Source organism: Danio aesculapii, chromosome 3 (genome assembly GCF_903798145.1).
Source record: "Danio aesculapii chromosome 3, fDanAes4.1, whole genome shotgun sequence".
NCBI classification, from domain to species: Eukaryota; Metazoa; Chordata; class Actinopteri; order Cypriniformes; family Danionidae; genus Danio; species Danio aesculapii.
In genome coordinates this window covers 35,238,718-35,253,717 of record NC_079437.1, presented here as the reverse complement: position 1 = coordinate 35,253,717, position 15,000 = coordinate 35,238,718, and the positions used below count along the sequence as shown (strand labels likewise).

Genomic DNA, 15,000 nt, shown 5'->3' with positions numbered 1-15,000 from the left:
TGCTGATGCACGCTGTAAGGAAATCCTCTCCCAAGTGCCATTTAAACCCTAATTAAACAAGGCAAAGGTGACAGTCATTAAGGGAAAACTCTTGGGACAAATCATGTGCGTCTGGAGGCCAGCTTTTGTCTCTTTTCGAATTGAATGAACAATACTGTCTACAATAATTATCCACCAACAGTCAAACTATGTGTACATGTGCACAACCTTTTTGTGTGTGTAATGTGTGTTTTCTTTTATGTATTTATTATCTTTTGTATATTATGTATTTACTTAATAGTATATGAGAGTATATTGTTTTGGAATATGTTGTTATATTTGGAGCCAGCGCCTAAACACATGTGCTGCTGCTGAAGTGATCTGATTTTGTGGTTTATTCCAGGACATGGATCACAAGTCAAGTTGTATATTGACTTTAATAGGCATTTTAGTAAAACTTTAATTTCTAATTCTCACTATTAACTACTGGCTTATTACCTGCCTATTATTAAGAAAATATCTGTTATTAGCACTTATAAAGGATGATCTTATTTTACATCCCTAATCCTACCCAATACATAAACCCAACTATTACCTCACTAGCTATTAATAAACAGCACAATACTACCTTATTGAGCTAAAAGTCTTAGTTAATGGTTTGTTAATAGTGAGAATAATACCAAAAGATATAGTGTGACTGGCATTTTTCATCCAGCTCCTCTTTTAGCGGATTTTTAGTTTTTAATGCATTTGTAAGAAGCGGGATTGCACCAACCCATTTTCTCCCTTGCTCTGTCTTTGGCATGTGCTAAAGCAGGCCTGTTGTGCATAGCTTTATATATTCATGCATTACCCACAAAGCATTCCCATTTGGGACGTTCCCGCAGCCAAGTCGAACTGTGGCCCACTTGAGATGTTACATAGAGCACTGAGCCTTCTCTACACTTGATGTTATGTGTCTATAAATGGATCTGAGGCCTGGGCTGCCCTTCACTGCGCGTCTCAATACGTTATTTATTCATGGCATTTTACTTAGCCTGTTGTATTTCTGCAGATGTGTTTGTCGGTTTGTGTGAGAAACAATGGCATATATTTAAGAGAACAGTTCCCCTTTTCAGCTTGATATCTGCTGTTGAACTTTCAGTTTTTATAAAAATGTGGATCCTGATATTTTTTCTGGCTTTTTATGTGTAGCAATGAAGGCCTAAATTTTAGAGTGGCTGTAGTTCAATAATTCAAGCCCAGCTTTAGAGAAGACACAAGATGATCTCAAACAGGGCTCTGAAATTTATAGTGACAGAAGCTTTTATAAATGCAGTACAATGGCCACAGTGTATTTTCACATTTCATGAATTGTTTAAAATACGGTATCTAAGAAGCATATTTTTTCTATTAAAGAATAAAAAAGGTACATGAGAATCCTATAAACTACTGTAGTAATAATGATGCAAACAATCGTTCTTGCGTAAAAAGTGCATTCATCATCACAGGTCTTTTGAAGCTTTTAAATTTTTGCACAATTTTCTGAGGTCCACTTATCAATAAATAAATCATTTTTGTACATTAATTTAAAAGTAATAGGCTTTTTTCTGCCCTGTTTTTCTCCTTTTCCATGAAACACAATGTAAACGTCTACATACATGCTTGATAGATGGATGCTGTTGTGAGGTATAGGTTTTGTTGTGATAAAAACGTAGGTCAAAAACAAATATATGTATACACACACTATATATCAATAGTGATGGGAATAACGGCGTTATAAATAAACAGCATTAGTAATGGCGATACTTTAGTAACGAGCAATCAATTGAATTACTGTTTCCCCCGTTACAACACCGTAACCATTACTGACAATAAAAAATGTGCGTTACTAAAAATGAGACACTGACAGGGTTTTCATGTGAGCAGTGTCACGGGGGGGGGGGGGGGGTGGTTGTTCGGCACTGGGGACACATAACCATCCAGTGATGATGATTGGTGTGTCTGAGAACATGATGATTGACTTAGATTGAGTCAGTCACACACACACACCAGCAACCAGGAGTCAGAAAGATGGAAAATCCAACAAGTTCAAAGGTAGCGTCTGCAAACTGGAATTGGAAATATAAGCACTACTTTTCCCTCATTGAAGTGAAAGGCAGGAATGTTTATGTATGAAGTGAATAAATGACCAAATTCACTGAAACGTCATTTAAAAAAAATTCAAAAAATATTTATACACTTTTTTCTAATGTTGGGATCACAAGGAAGGTCTATAAAGCATCTATGTGTCTATAGAGCATCGTCTAGACCTGCACTAACCTCTCATTATTTACTCTGTTTATGGTATGAATCAGTGTGCAGAGCTAAACAGGCAGTGATATACAGTAGATGCAGGTGTCATTGATCTTCTGTTTAAGTGGAGTTTCTTTTTTCCTAATATTTGCCGTCAGCTATGTGCCAATATATGCAATATCAGTCCTCCTTCATTCATTCACTCGTGTTCTTTTCGGATTAGTCCCTTTATTAATCTGGGGTCGCCACAGCAGAATGAACCACCAACTTATCCAGCATATGTTTTATGCAGCGGATGCCCTTTCAGCTGCAATCCAGCACTGGGAAACACCCGTATACTCTTGCATTCACAGCTAATTCAATTTACCTATAGCGCATGTCTTTGGACTGTGGGGGAAACCGGAGCACCCGAAGGAAACCTACGTGAACAAAACAAAACAGAAATGCCAGCTGACCCAGCCGGGCCTCAAATCAGCAACCTTCTTGCTGTGAGGCGACAGCGCTACTCACTGCACCAACATGTTGCCCCATAAACAAATGGTAGATAATAATAAATTATTATGTCCACATATTTATTTATTTTACTTGAAGAGCCAAGGATTGAGCAATAGATAAAGTGTATTTAATTACTAGTAATGACACTAATATTTCTTTCTTTATAATTCAGGCTGTGAGGAGATCCTAAAAACGGCACTTGGGACCCCCACCATTGCAGCACAGCCGTACCAGACAGACAATGGCTACTACTATCAGGTAGGCACTTGTTTGATATTGTTTTTTTGTTTCTGACATATCCAGTTAAACCATTGGCTCTCCAAACATCATGAGAATAGGTTTGCTCTACTGAAAACACTGTCTTGAAGACTGTTTGAACTTAACAACTTGAAACTGAATTTTTCTTTTGTCTTGTTTGTCTTTATTTTGCTTGTACATTAAGCTAAATTGCACCTACTGCATAGTGTCCATATACTGGTTAGTATTACTATATCATGGGATTCAAAGAGGGTCTTAAAACTACTGTTTTAAGAGTCTAAAAGGTGTCTATAGATATCAAGCATATATTCACGCCAGTAAACACGGTAAAACACTTAAGCGTGACAGTCAGTTGTTCATGACGTGTACCAGTCTGGTTCTGACATCAGTCACATCGGTCTATTTAAATCATACATCTGGTCCCTGTTCAGCATTTGTCTGCTCACCAATTCTACACTCCCCTCCAACATCGCCAACTCCTCCTAGCTCATTTCTGAAATCAGTTCGAAGTATATTAGCCAAGTAAATGGCAATCAGCCTCATGGCTCTGCACTAAAAAACGGCAGTGATTTCAACGGTAAAAAACAGTAAAAATGCTACAGTACAAATCCGTAACCTGGTTAAATGTATGTTTCCTTAAAATATACGGCGAATAACCGTAAATTGACTTTCGCAGAATTCCCTGTATGGCACATTACTTTTTATGCTTTTTGTTGACATTACTATGGATCTTTTTAGTTGTTTCCCCATCAGTTATGTACATTAGAGATTTATGTTACATCTAATGTTGATAAACAATGTTTATTTCATGACTTTAATTTTATGCGTGTTACCATACTGGTGTTTAGTAGCTGTGTGAATGACACTGAGCACCTTCTATATACTGATGCACTTTTCTGCTTGTGGGAAAAGTTGATTGTGATGAACATTGGTTCATTTTGTAACTTTGTCATCACCACCTGCATATGAGTGTGCTAACGTGTCTAACTGTGTAACAAAAGATGTGTAGATTCAAAATACAGACATATTACATCTATAAATTAATGAAATATGGTGGTTTACCGTAAAAATGAGAAATTACTTTTACGCTTTGTACCGTATTTTTAACGGTGAAGGACTGGCAACCACAACTGCCGTTTTTTTACCGTAAATTTTACGAATTTCTTTTTTACAGTGTGGCATTTACATGAACTCATAATCAATTATAATGGCTTAGGAACGCTTTCGGGTTCTGTTTTGTTACACCATGAGGAGTTGACTTGCTGCTACTCTCCCTGCTCTGTCCATTCATGCTTGCAGTTTTGCCCAGAACAAAACTATGGCAGTGGCATATGGCAGTGTGTCAATTCTTTTTACTTTTTCTATTGTGTTTGGCTTGATCAATAACCCATCTTTAGGATTTTCTTAGATGTGCACACACTGGTATTGTTCTTTCCAGAGCAGAACCATCTCATCAACACTAATTGTTTGATTAATATATCTATATTTGACTAAACTGATCCTATCTGAAATGACTGAATGGTTAAAAGGTTTTCTCTGTATGCTTCAGTACATATAAATATTTTCATTTTTCAATCAACACTCTTAAAATGCTGGGTTGTTGTAAGTCAACGTTGGGCCAAATATCGACAAGCCCAGTTTTTTTTTTCAAAATTACACTTTTAAACTCAGCAGTCAATAACTGACACAACGTTGGGTCACAATAACAGTTTAAAATGCATCAATAAATATGCAAGGAGATGCAAAAAAAAGACTGATTTAACCAACATAGGCTCATTCTGAAAATGTAGCCCTATATATTCTCCTGAAGATTGCAAATTATTTAGCCAGAGCTACATATGGCTGCTGTTCCTTTTCTCGCTTACCAGCTGACCCCACTGTTACCAGTTTGTCCAGATAGCTCGGCATGTACGTCGGCGGACTTGAGATGCAGAGCGGAGTTGACCACGACAACAGGGTTTGAGTCTGATGAAAAACGGTTCCAGAAAGCAGGCAAATCAAAAACAGAAGCCAAAAAATAAAACAAACAAGTAAATAACAGGGTGAGAATGTGGTAAAATCTGAAAACGTGGTAAAAATCAGGTGAGGGCTTTTCTTTTTCTGGACTGCTTTTTAAAACACTGCAGTTGGGTTTTGGGAAGTGGGTGGGCGGTTCAATCAGTGCTTTTTAAAATACTATTGATTGGGTTTAGGGAAGGGGGTGGGGGTGTATTGGTTGGTTGGTCAGTCAGTAAATAAGTTAGTCGACAGCAGCGTCTGGTGGATTTACGCAAGAACAGCAGGTGCGAAGGAAATTTGAGAGAAATTTGAGATCTCAAAAAGTGTACACAGCGGCCTCTGGCGGATTTACAAAAACAAAAACTGCAAAAAATTAAAAAACTTAGCTCCTGAGATGTATTTGGCGCTCTCCAGAAGTCTATTTAGGGGTACGTTTTCAGAATGAGCCTGGGTTGGATTTAACCCTATTTGTTAAATGAAATTCTGTTTTGGCTATGGTCTGCATTCAAAAATTTGCTGTGCATATCTTGGTTCACTTTTCTGCAATACATGCACTCCTACTTGCTCTTATTGTGTTCATTTGCACCATACAAACGCATTTAATGCAGCGGTAAGCCAGAAATTGGAAGCACTTCTTTTGGCAGTGTGTCCGGACACATTAGGACACTTAACAGGGAGAGGCATCTTTTGTTCTCCGATATTACATCGAAACGACCTTCCTCTCATCCGCCTTAGTAGTACAGATTCAGTGCTTGGCTTGTGTGAATTTGATGTATGAGAGTAAGTGGAGCCAAAAACTCGCCCCCAGCATGTCAGCCCTCACTCACACATACACAGCAATCCATACTGCCACTGTTTCACAGGCTACCGCTTAAGCCTTGTAAAACATAACCTGACACGGGATGCTTTAATGGTGGCTGTCAACATGCTGTATGACTTAATGGCGCTGCCAATCAAACGGAGTGAAGAGGAGTCCTGACATCCACAGACACTTTTGGTATGCAGAGACATTTACATGTGGTGTTATGCAATTAATGACTTCATCTACATCCATAAGCCAAGTCAAATCTGATTATTTGTATGTATGCTATAGCAGGGGTTCCTAAACTTTTCACATCGCTACCCGTCAAATAACAATTCCAGTGACCCTAATATTGTCGTAAGTGGTTATAAACATATAAACATATAAACCAAAAACACCTGATTCAGATCATCAGCTCATTAGCAGAGACTGAAAGACCTGTAATGGATGTGACAGACAAAGGAGACATCCAAAAAAATGCAGTGTTGGTGGACCTCTAGGATTGTGGTTGAGAAACGCTAATTTAGGTCAGATTCCACAAATAATCTGACTTGGACTGACATTCTGGACTAGGCTACTTTGTATCAAAACAGATTCATTTTGTGTATCCTGTGGTGCTTTTTCATTTTTTCTGCTTCATATTTATATGCAAATAAAAATGCAAATGCAAACAATGACAACAGAGTTTACAAAACAGAGATTATAATTTATTAATACATCCTAAGAGGCAACAGTAGAAATGTAGCGAGCTGACACGTGCCTTTTTATTCTGCACTGCCTTATCTGCCTGTGTTAAAATTCAATAGCTATAAATTGTCATTGTGCTCTCAATTTGTACTATGGAGCAACATTGTTTCTGCTAAATTATTACTGAAATTGCCTAAATTATTGAAATTATAAATTATTAAATTATTGCCTATTATAAACAAATACCTAGTAGTTTTCAACAACTATAGGGTATATTACACTGTAATAAACCACTATTTACTGTAGTAAAAACTAAAGTATACTAATGTGTTTTATTAATTACAGTTCACTATATTCTGGAGCATTCATTAACAAAGTGTTGTAAATGAATACTATATGAATTTATACAGATCAATACACATTGTTATGATATGTGTTGGGCTAATATGGATTTCCAGAAATGTGAAAAATAAAATAAAATAAAATAAAATAAAATAAAATAAAATAAAATAAAATAAAATAAAATAAAATAAAATAAAATAAAATAAAATTAAATTAAATTAAATTAAATTAAATTAAATTAAATTAAATTGAGTTTGATTTAGTTTTTAACATGAAAGAATAACCTGAGATGGATTTTTTAAAATCATTTTCAGTTTTATTTATTTGTTTAACACTCAATCATAATGGACAAGTAATAAATTTGCACTGGTAGTCTGAGCTTTTGTTGTTGTTGTTTTTTGTTGTGAAATATCTCATTATGTTCTCTTTTTACTTGGACATCTCTGAGTTTTCGACCCTGGCCTACATCTCTGTAATGATGTGAAGTGTTTTGTGGCGTTCAGTGTGCATTTGCTATCCATTCGGTCATCAGTTTACTAATATACTCTCAAAGATAATTAAAATTCACTTTTAGCAAATATTGGCATTGGTGTAGTCTTACTCTTTATGTCTTCTTGGAAAATGAAATGGACCAAAATCTATCGACTAAGCTCCGATGTAGGATTTTGTCCAATAAACTAATCTCTAGAATGAGACTGTCTCATCCCCCTAAAATATACAAATAATGTATTGCTGGTAAACAGACAGAAATACAAAACTAAAACTGTCCTCCCAGTGATGACCGCAGACCTCTTTTTCAGTCATTTTCTTCATAATCAAAGTGTCTTCATTGTTTTTGTTTTCCATGGTAAAATGGAATGAAAAGAAAGCTTGTTGTGTATTTCTGTTGTGCAGGGGGCATTTACACAGTGATCTTTGAAAATGTAGATCTGTTTATATATTATTAAAGACTAATCTTTGCATAAGCCAAGATTATAAAATGCTTTTGTTCGCTAGATCATGTTAGCTATTTGTTATGTTCATGCACAACCATAGAGAAGTGTCATCAGTTCATCAGCAACAGTAAAAATAGGCTTGTTCTTCAAATTTGATTGAATTGTTTTAAAAAGATTTACTTATCGTGAACAATTTAACATACACTGTGAAACCCTACAGCCAACTTAATCAAAGGAAATGAGTGTAGTTAACTCAAAATTTACTGAAAGTTAATTCTACTCATTTGAAAAGAGTTTTGATCTTAGTGTTGAAGGTAATGAGTAAATTAAATACCTCATTACTTCAACTTAACTGGAGTAAGTTCACAGATAGATTAGTTTTTTAACTTAAATGGTTTGTAGCAATCGGTTTCCTCAAACGGTTTGAGTTGCCTTAACTTATTGGGTTTTACAGTACCCAGTTGATTTGAGTTCTCTTCATTTTTTGGGTTTTACTGTGCTCAAATTGCTCCATTTACTCAAATAGATTAAATTCACACAATACTCATTAGGATTAGTTTTTGAACTTAAATGGTTTTTTGCAATTGGTTTTCTCAAATGGTTTGAGTTACCTTAACTTTCTGGGTTTTACGGTGTACAATTGTGTTCACTTTATCAGCATTAAGCTTAAAAGGTCGATTTCAACGCTCTAAAATGAATTTTTAAATGAATTCCTCATATGCATTTGTATATTTATTGAACCACTTATGTTAATGACAAAAGGTTCTTGGGATGCCAAAATTACAGTCAGTCAGTCAGTCAGTCAGAGATGAAAAAAATACATCTCTATATATTTTTAAGTAAACCTTGATTTTATCTACAGGCTACATAAAATAAATTGTAAATCAGCACTAAATAATTATGCAAATACTATATAGAGGCAGCCCCCCTCAGAGTTGGTTAATACATTTCTTTTTTCTTTGTGCATAAGAAAGTCAGGCATAGCAAACATGAGAGCTATTTTTAACATAAGAACGAAGCTGATTTATTTTAGATCATCACTAGATGGCAGTGTTTGTAAAGACATAACATGCATTAAGCTCAAAACCGAGCTGGAAACAGCAATACAGCAAACCTTTGAACATAAAAAATACAAGAAATGGAGTTTGTTCAGAATTTCAGTGAGCATGTATATTGATACATGTGTATATATAATACTGGAATTAGCAACATCCTTCAGTTATCATTGACAGTAATTTGTTTTGTCAGACAGCACATATAATTCAAGTGAGGCTGGATCATTGGGTTTGTGTGGATATTAGACACTGCAGCAGAGAACAGTCCTCCTACACAGTCACATTCACTCAGTCTATGGATGTAATTATGAGCTTCATAACTGTATTGTCAAGACACTTATTACACTGTGACGCTTGGATAAAAAGATTGAAGAATAGGGAGAGAAATAGGAATCAATCTAGAAATTTGCAGGCAATTGTGCAGCTTGTTTGAGCCATTCTTAGTCTGAACTGTTTTAGTAAATTGTTCATATAAACATGATAATGTAGTGAAAATCTAGTGCAAAAGCCAAGCTAGCGTTTTCTGATGCAGAAAATGTTGTCTAATGATCTCTATCCGTTCAAATAGAAAAAGGTGGTGTAATTTTTTGGAATATTTCTGTTGTGAAATTGTGAAAAACTGCGAGAAGGTTGTTGTGTGTGGATGTGCAAATGAAGTACTGCATTGCTCTTTGCTCTTTCAGTGCTCTGCCGCAAACGACTCTATTAGCACTTCAAATGAACGCTGGACTCTAGCTTCGCATTGATCTTCTGCACAGCACCATGCTCTCTTTCTTTCCCCCTCTCTCGCTTCCCAAAAACAAAAAAAGCATTCAAATGTTAATTTAACTGACACTATAAGATAGAGTGTCTGTAAATGGCCTGAAGGTTTCCATGACAGACGTTTATGTCATGAACATGTTTTATAATTAGCCCAGCATACAGTTAAGCTGCAGTTCAGTAATATTGTGCAGTTTCTGTTAGACGTGTTTTTACACCTGGTATCACACCTGCCTACTGACCTAATTCTTAAACATTACAGGATGTGTTGGGGAAGTGCTGTAGCCAGGCAGGATTAGAACTTTGCCGTCTTATTCTTAATGATATTAATTTGGGTTCAATGTAAAAAACACACAACAAAACACAATGGAACAAAATGAGACAAGACAAAACAACAACAACAAAACAAGACAAGAGTGGTTATTGAAAAGTCATTGTATTATTAAAATATATATTTATTTACATTGTACAATTTAACATGCCTCTAGAAAATAACTAAATAAACAAGATGTTTTGAGTCTTCTATTTGTTTGATGAAGATTCTGAAAGAAAACTGTTTGGTTACAGTTTCCATGTGTGTTTGACAGATAGATTAACCATGCTCTCATAATTGTGTTGTTGTAAGTATTTTAGCAAATTATAGTTTGATTACACAGTCAGTTTAACACCATAAAGGTTCAAATGGGTCAATTCTAACCCTTATTTCAAATTGATTGACTTTATAAATTTGGTTTAAATAAAACTCAAATAAAAAACAGAACAAACAAAACAAAACAAATCTAGCAAATAAAGCAAATCATGACAAGATAAAACAAACAAACAAGCAAAACAAGACAAGACAAAATAAAATACAAAAAAATAAAACAACACTAGAAAAGACAAAAAACAAAACAAAACAATACAAAACACAAAAAATAAAACAACACCAGAAAAGACAAAACAAGACAAAACAGAACAAAACAAAACAAAACAAAACAAAAAAAACAAAAACAAAAGAAAAGACAAAACCAAAACAACACAAAAAACTAAACAAGACAAAAAACAAATCAAATGACAAAACAAAACAAAACAAAAGACAAGACAAGACAAGACAAGACAAGACAAAACACAAAAAACAAAACAAAATACAAAAGAAAAGAAAAGAAAAAACAAAACAAAACAATACAAAACACAAAAAATAAAACAACACCAGAAAAGACAAAACAAGACAAAACAGAACAAAACAAAAAAGTACAAAAGAAAAAACAAAACAAAACAAAACAAAAAACAAAACAAAAAAAAGACAAAACCAAAACAAGACAAAAAACAAATCAAATGACAAAACAAAACAAAAGACAAGACAAGACAAGACAAAACACAAAAAAAACAACACTAGAAAAGACAAAACACACAAAACAAAACAAAACAACAAAAGACAAAACAAAACAGGACAAAAGACAAAACAAAACAAAAGACAAAACCAAACAAAACAACAAAAAAAAACAAATCAAATGACAGGCAAAACAAAAGACAACATACAAGGCAAGGCAAGACAAGACACAAAAAATAAAACAACACTAGAAAAAAACAAAAAACAAACAAGACAAAAGACAAATCAAGACAAAACAAGAGACAAGACAAGACAAAATAAAACACAAAAATAAAACAACACTATAAAAGACAAAACACAAGACAAAAGACAAAACACAATAAATAAAACAACACTAGAAAAGACAAAACAAAAAGCAAAATACAAAAACAAAAGACAAGACAAGACAAAACACAAAAAACAACAACACTAGAAACGACAAAAAACAAAACACATAAAAAAAGATTAGAAAAAAAAGAAGAATAAAATAGTTTATAAAAGACCCATGCATACACCTGCCCATCCCTCTTGTAGGAAAGTGGACATAAAAAGTAGACTAAAGCTCCATGTATAAATGGGAAGGTGTTTCCCTTAATTGTCTACTAGGCAAGGCAAGGCAAGTTTATTTATATAGCACATTTCATACACAGTGGCAATTCAAAGTGCTTTACATAAACAGGAATAAAAGAAACAATTATAAGAGAAATAAAAACAAACAGAATAAAAATAAAATAAAATAAAAGCTGATACTAGTAATCCGATCAACCAAATCTTAATGCCAAGTGTAAACAGGACACAGGGTAGTACAGTTTTCTAATAGTGTAGAGCTGTGATCTGTCCCAAAGTAACACTTTTTTTAAATGCCTGTCAATAAATGTACTGAATGAATGAGTCATTGTATAAATCATTCAGCCCCGGCTAATTGGAAATACGTTTCTCAGCCTACATTTTTGAAAAATGTAAAATATGTTGCTCTGAGTACGTTTTGTTGCACGTTTTAGTTGACAAATTTACTAGAGGGCAGTGGCTCTGTTAAAAATTGTGTGAATTGGAAATATGCCCTACTAATGGCCCATTTCCACTGAGTGGTATGGTATGGTACGGTTCGGTTTGGTATGCTTTTATGGCCGTTTCCACTGTCTAAAGGAGTACCGAACCGTACCGTACCATTTTGGCACCCTTTCGAAAGGGTACCAAACACGAGAAAGGGTACCAAAAGGCGGAGCCACACACGCAGCTGAACGCAATTGGTTTACAGAGATACGTCATTCGCTTACGCAACAAGCCAGAATGAAAACAAAAAACCCACCATGTTTAAAATACACACACAGCCGAGAGATTACAGTGGAATTATTTATACATATAATAACGAGCCATGGTCAATCCGGGCTCAAACAAACCTTGTCGTCGTCTTGAGGAACAGCCACAAAGCCATGGAGTAGAGCAGATTTACCCTGTGCCTCGTAGTTTTTTACGAGCCAGTTTTTTACGTGCTTTTGAAACCCGATCCTGTCAGACACTGACAAACGCGAGAGTGAAGCGTGAAAAAGCAAAGGAGAAGCCGGAAAAAAGGAGCACATTATTTTTCAGCAAACATAAACAAAATGCCATGTATAACTGACTTATTATCTTCATCTTTTGGACTAATATGAACTGGGAATGATGGAATTACTGTCTAACAGAGGCTACATGTGCTGCTGAAGATTACAGACACAAATGAGAGGTTTTCACTGACTGTAGGCTATATTTTGTGCTGTTTTTTAACCTAATTATGGACGAAATGTTTGCTGTGTGTAGTTTTTCTGTAGTTGATAACAAATTGGAGACTGTAAGGGGCTGTATGTGTTTATATATTTTCATTTATTTATTTAACATAATTACAGACGTTACAGTAGGCTGTTTCGCACTGTCATTGATCTGCAGTTATAATCAACTCATGTTCATTGAAAAGTTAGTAATAAACATTTCTACACAAGTATTTATGTGTGTAAAGCATCTGTTTTGTGAGAAGTGCTTCTCATGTGATATGTGAATGACCTATACAGCTTTACTGTAGACATTTCCTCGAGTGAGAATGACTTTCTGAAACTTTCTGTCAGATACCACGCCCACCAAAAGGGTACCCGTGTTAGTGGAAACGCAAGACTGATAAAGGTGACCCGTACCGACCCGAACCGTACCGTACCGTACCAGTCAGTGGAAACGAGCCATTAGGGTGCATTTTGTTGTATGTTTCAGAGACACGTCTCTTTTCATGTCCACAAGAAATCGGGTCTTGTCAGATCACCTAATGAACTACTGACCTACTGAAATTAGTGTTTTCAAAAGTAAACATAAGAGACCATGGCCATGTAGTTTTATCATGATTTTATGAATTTATCTTTTTTGTGGAACTGTGCTTCTCCAAACTCAAACCAAAAGCACTCTGCATCCCAAGTACAACACTGTACAATTTGAGCTATGCTGATCATAACAGAAAAGAGGTCCTTATGGATAAATATAGGCGAGGTAAATATATTCGATTACAAGACATGACACTTAAGATGTTTTGTGGTATTTATTTGGTGTTGTACAAAATGAAACAATCTATTATTATTCGTCAATAATATATACATTAAAACTTTTAATATCATAGTACTGCATTGTAGGATTCATAGAAACTGCAGTCAAACTAATGTTTAAGTGTGTTAATGTTAGTTTTTATTTGACAAAAATGTAGACTGAATCACTTTTAATATTTACAATGAGCCTGTGTTGGAATCATTGTGAGTTTGTGTTCCCATGACACACAAACAAATACACATCATGTCTAAGAGATTAAGGTTACAGACAGCTGAAAAGATTGATCAAGTATTTTACCTCTTATGTACCTGCTTGATGGCTTACTTGCTCTGTTAATGCTTCTTATGTTAATGCTGTAGCCTTCATTGACACACACACACACACGCACACACACACACACACACACACACACACACGCACACACACACACACACACACACACACACACACACACACACACACACACACACACACACACATGCACACACACACGCACACACACACACACACACACACGCACACACACACACACACACACACACTAGGATACAGCTAGATTTTTTTGTTTAGTCTTTAGATTACACAATAGTAAAGATTTCATTTCTATTTGTGTAATACAGTACATATGAATTCAATGTTTTCAATATAGTTTCACCACTGTATTTCCTTATGTGTATGTATTTAATGTTGAAAATTAATCTGGGTTCAGGCTCACAGGTAGCAGGCGCTGGCCTGTGAAGGTCAGTCACATGTGGCAGTGTTGCAGTGCTCGTGATGAAGTGAGAGCTGCGGTGCAAGAAAGCAGGGGCTTTAGCTTTACTCACACTCAAACATCTTCATCACACACTGTCCTTCTGCATCTCGTTTCAGTGTGTATCTGTGCTTCAAATACCAGCAGCCTGCTCATGTCCCACCTGCACAAATCTGCTTCATCTGGACTGTTTTGAACAGATGAAGATGTTTATTGTGGTATTATACAGTTGACTTCAGTGGTTCTTTATGGTAGTTGAGATGCTGTTTAGTACCGCTAAGTGGTTTTTTGGCTCATTATCACTGGGGACCAATTTCAGTGCTATATAGCACCAGTAATGGTCCTAAAGCAGTTAATGCGCTACATATAACCATCTTTAAAGGTAGATAAAGAATCAAGCTAAATGGCTCTATCAAACACCTGGCACAATAAGGCACAAGATGTGTTTGGCGCGATTTTCAGACCAGCGCAACCCTGGTTTTCTGCTTTGCGCCACAATGTTTAAATAGTAAATCCATTTGCGTCACTTTGTGGTCTCATGGGTGTTCCGGTCTAAAAATAAGATGTGTTAAGCCCCATTGTTGGCGCGTTGGTATTTTGAGGAACTAAAATAGACTGCACAATTGACCAGCTGAAAGCAGATTTAAAGTCCAGCACAGAGCATGCTAGTTGTGCACCTTAAACGCGTACACATTGCTTAATACACACAGGTTGTACAGCAATAAGCAGATATCCTTACAAATGAAAAAGAATTG

General features: G+C 35.5%; 1 protein-coding gene across 1 annotated transcript in view; it reads left to right on the top strand.

The window, feature by feature from the left end:
• The window catches only part of rab11fip4a (RAB11 family interacting protein 4 (class II) a), a 65,679-nt gene that overhangs the window by 5,370 nt on the left and 45,309 nt on the right, over positions 1-15,000 (top strand). Inside the window, exon 2 of the mRNA XM_056453851.1 lies at positions 2,921-3,006. The gene's annotated coding sequence lies outside the window, so the exon portion shown is untranslated. The remainder of the gene's footprint in view (positions 1-2,920; positions 3,007-15,000) is intronic.